This window comes from Haemaphysalis longicornis, unplaced genomic scaffold (assembly GCF_048455015.1).
Source record: "Haemaphysalis longicornis isolate Haplotype H1 unplaced genomic scaffold, Haemaphysalis longicornis Haplotype H1 scaffold_9, whole genome shotgun sequence".
In the NCBI taxonomy this organism is placed as follows: domain Eukaryota; kingdom Metazoa; phylum Arthropoda; class Arachnida; order Ixodida; family Ixodidae; genus Haemaphysalis; species Haemaphysalis longicornis.
The window spans coordinates 14,904,350-14,908,957 of NW_027526460.1; positions in this window are offsets into that span (position 1 = coordinate 14,904,350).

The following is a 4,608-nucleotide window of genomic DNA, read 5'->3' on the forward strand; positions in this document are numbered from 1 at the left end:
GCGAACGTGTGTTTAGTAACCAGTTTATCCAAACAAACGTATCCAGTCAGTCGAGTAGTCCTGACCGCCGCGTGGTTGAGGCCTCGCTGTGTCATGCGTTACCGTCGACGTTGGTGCGTTGATTACAATCAAATCTCGTTGCCTCATTTTAGGTTCACCATTCAAAGGCAATCAAGTTTGGATGTACGACTATTATTTTTCCATGACTCCCAACACTTAAAAAATCTCCATCGTTCGGAGAGACAGCGAGAGAAAGTTAATGACGCTGACAGTGTTAGCCGGTTAAAACCATTTTCTTGTTACGCAAGATGTACATGACACTTGGAAGAACACTGAAGGAACAACGACGACGGCGGTGATGATAAGCAAGATGATGATAAGCGACGGCGGCAAACATAGTCATTTTTGACACTTGTCGCGGTGATGATAAATTTGCAAAAGAAAATGGAGTATTTGTAGAATTATTCAGCATAGCGGATAAGGAAAGCTGCAAGCAAGGCGGCATCGAAGTGATTCCACGCTCCCCTCCCGCGTTTCAACAAAAATTGAAGGAAGCTCACACCAGAGCCCCTCAATACTTGCTCACACTATATAACGCCCAATACTTGAAGGTAGCGAAGCTGTACGCAACCTTCGCAACCATCACGAAGGATTAAGTCAAAGAGTGCAGCCGATTTGCTCCTTCTTCGCTCCCGCAACGGTCTTTACTCCATCGTTGTTGCTATAAGTGTGAGCTTCCTTCATTTCTTTAGAAGTGATAATCATTGCGCATCACCTTGGAGGGGCGCACGCTACGACGTGTGTTTCTCGTTCCAAGCAACTGTTGCTACGATTACGGCGAACGTTGAAATATTTCTTGTTCCGATCAAGTGTTTCCACGATTTCGGTGAACACTCCAGTTCTTTTTTTCCCCCAATCTTGGCCAATCTCCCTAAGTGGGTATGCTTGGCTTGCCAAACGTGCGCATGGGACGCTGGGTGGACATCGCGAGGCACGCACACACAAGCGCTAGACATTTTTTTTTTTTTGTTGTTAACTGCCGGGCGGTGGCCGCGAGGCCATCGCTCACGTGCGCGCGCTAGGCAATTTCTCGGTACTTTTAACTGCAGACACCAAAAATTACAACTTGCTAAGCAGCTTCGTTGTTAAAAAATTATCCGCTTGCAATCGCTGCGAACAGGCGACAGCGCGCCAAAACATGCTGCTCTAGATCACGCTCGGTGTGCTCTAAATGTAACACAAGTAGCTGCAACTTGCGCAGAGATTGAGCTCAAATTACTACACGGCGCTCGTCGACTAAGGTCAGTATACGAACGTTTAAATGAGACATGCCGTGGTTTATTGAAAACAAAGGTCTGCTGTCAGCAAACTTATTCCCGCCGCACACGTTAACGGCGCGCTACAACGTACTGGTGACATGTTTTTTTTTTTTTTTAGTTTTAATGCGCGAGAATTTTTTGCGGCTGAATAAGAAATGGACGACCTTTCCTGACATAGTCGTGTAGTGCCCAAACTAAAATGCGTGTACTTTAAATGGCCTAGCCTAATGAAAAGCTGGTTGACCTTTTATTCCCAAAAGCAACCGAATGTCTAAATGTGTATTGTGATGTGGATTAGGAAGCTGATTTTTTATCAGCGAAGCTGTTTACAAAATCGTAATTTTTCGTGTCCGCAGTTAAAAATACCAAGAAAATGCCAAGGATACCCCCTTAGGGAGATTGGCCAAGATCGGCCAAAACAAGCACACCAACTTAAGGATATTGATCCAGATGGGCAAAAAAAAAAACTCGCCGTTTGCCGTAATCGTGGCAAAACTTGCTCGGAACGAGAAAGACACATCATAGGGTACGCCCCTCCTAGCTTACGTCCAATGATTATCACTTCCGAAAAAATGAAGGAAGCTCACACTTATAGCAACAGTGATGGTGTAAAGGTCATTGCGGCAGCCAATAAGCAAATCGGCTGCAATCGTGGGCTTCAACCGTCGTGATGATTGTGAAGGTTGCGTACAGCTTCGCTACCTTCAAGACTTACGCGTTAGTGTGACCTTCCTTCTTTTTTTTTTTTTGTAACATGACATGCTCATTGATAACGTACAAAATTCATGGTGCAGTTACCAAGTGACTACACGAAAGGAAGTGCGTGCTTTTGATTGCAGGCCCCTTCCAACATGACCAGAGCGGTGCTTCACTGTAGATTGTGACTTAGGCATGGGCGAGATGCAAAACATGAGCATTGACAAATAGTTAGTGAACATATTTGAAAAAGTGGTGCAGCGGTGGTGTAGTGGCAGAGCATCCGCCTTGCGTGCAGAAGGACCGTGGCTCGAATCCCGGTGCCGGACAATTCCCACCCGATTAAAAAAAATCCGCGTATTGATGGAATTGCAGAATGGGGCTTGGGGTGCGGCCTGACCCCGGCGACCATTGCCGGCAACGCACTCCCTCACCAGAGCAGGATTGGCCACTCTGGTGTAGCAACGGCCACAACCTTCCATGAATACGCCAATTAACCCTCGGCCCTCAGTCTCCAGTGGCTGCGAAGCAACTGCAGACCACGGCGGCGGTCAGACCTGTGACGCAGAAGAAGGTGCTAAGAATACCTGGACCCGGACAGGCCGCCATTGGAATCTGAACCTAGCAACGTTTAACACGAGAACCTCATCTAGTGAAGCGAGTTTAGAGGTGTTGTTCGAGGAATTAAAGGGCATTACGTGGGATGTCATAGGGCTTAGTGAGGCTAGGAGGACAGGTGAAGCCCTTACGGTGCTGAAAAATGGACACGCTCTATGTTACCGTGGTCTAGTGGACAGAAGAGAACTGGGAGTGCAATTTCTAGTCAATAAAAGCGTAGCTGGCAACATAGATGAATACTACAGCATTAACGAAAGGGCATCAGGTCTTGTAATTAGGCTCAATAAGAGGTACAAGCTCAAGGTGGTACAGGGCTATGCGCCCACATCCAGCCACGACGACCAGGTAGTGGAACGCCTCTATGAAGATGTGTAATCGGCAATGGCTAAAGTAAAAACACAGTATACCGTAGTTATGGGGGACTTCAATGCTAAAGTAGGCAAGAATCAGGCTGGAGACAAGGAAGTTGGGAACTATGGCATGGGCTCTAGAAATAGCAGGGGGGACCTTCTAGTCGAATTCGCAGAACGGAATAACCTACTCATACTGAATACCTCCTTCTGCAAACGGGTGAGCCGGAAGTGGACGTGAAGGAGCCCGAATGGGGAGCATAAAAATGAAATAGACTTCATATTATGCGATAACCCTGGCGTCGTGCAGGATGTGGAAGTGCTCGGAAGGGTAAGGTGTAGTGACCACCGTATGGTAAGATCTCGAATTAGGCTAGATTTGAGGAGGGACCGTAACAAGCTAGTACGAAAGAATCCGATTAATGAGCTATGAGTAAGACGTAAAGTAGAAGAATTCAGGATCGCGCTGCAGAACCGATATTCAGCTCTTACCGAGGAAGCAGAGTTTACGACACTTAAAGCCAGCGACAACCTTACACGCATTATCACGGAATGTGCAGTAGAAGTAGGGGGCACTATGGCTAGACAGGATACTGGTAAACTTTCCAAGGAGACGAAAGATCTAATTAGGAAACGGCAAACCATGACAATCTCCACCCCAGCTGACAGAATAGAACTAGCGGAGCTTTCGAAGTTAATCAATAAGCGTAACACAGCTGACATAAGGAAGTATAATATGGAGAGGATCGAACACGCTGTAAACAACGGAGGTAGCCTGAAAGCAGTGAAGAGGCGCCTTGGCGTGGGGAAAAATCAGATGTGTGCACTTAAAGATAAGCAAGGCAATGTGTTCACAAATAGGGATAAAATAGTCACAGTGGCCGAGGAGTTCTATAGGGACCTGTACAGTAGCCGGGACATCCAGGATAATGCCGAACGAGAAAGTAGTTCAGAGTAGATAGGCATCCCACCAGTAACGACCGAAGAAGTAAGGAAGGCTTTGACCGAAATGAAAGGGGGCAAAGCACCAGGTGAGGATCAGATAACAGCAGACCTCTTGAAGGATGGCGTAGAAATTGTACTTGAAAAACTGGCAAACCTGTATACGAAATGCCTAAATACCGGAAGTGTACCGGAATCTTGGAAGAACGCGAACATCATCCTAATCCATAAGAAAGGTGACATGAAGCACTGGAAAAATTACAGGCCGATCAGCTTACTGTAAATCGTCTACAAGGTACTTACCAAGGTAATCGCTAACAGAATTTCTGCAACCTTAGATTTCAGTCAACCTAAAGAACAAGCAGGGTTCCGTAAAGGTTATTCGACAATGAACCATATTCACACGATCAATCGGGTGATATAGAAGTGCGCTGAGTATACTGAACCCCAATATACAGCCTTCATAGATTATGAGACAGCATTTGACTCGGTCGAAACCTCAGCAGTCATTCAGGCATTACGGAACCAGGTGGTAGATGAGCATTATGTAAGAATACTAGAGGATATCTACAATGGGTCCACAGCTATCATCATCCTCCATAAGGAGAGCAGTAAAATACCTATAAGGAAGGGCGTCAGACAAGGAGACACAATCTCCCCAGTGTTATTCACAGCATGTTTAC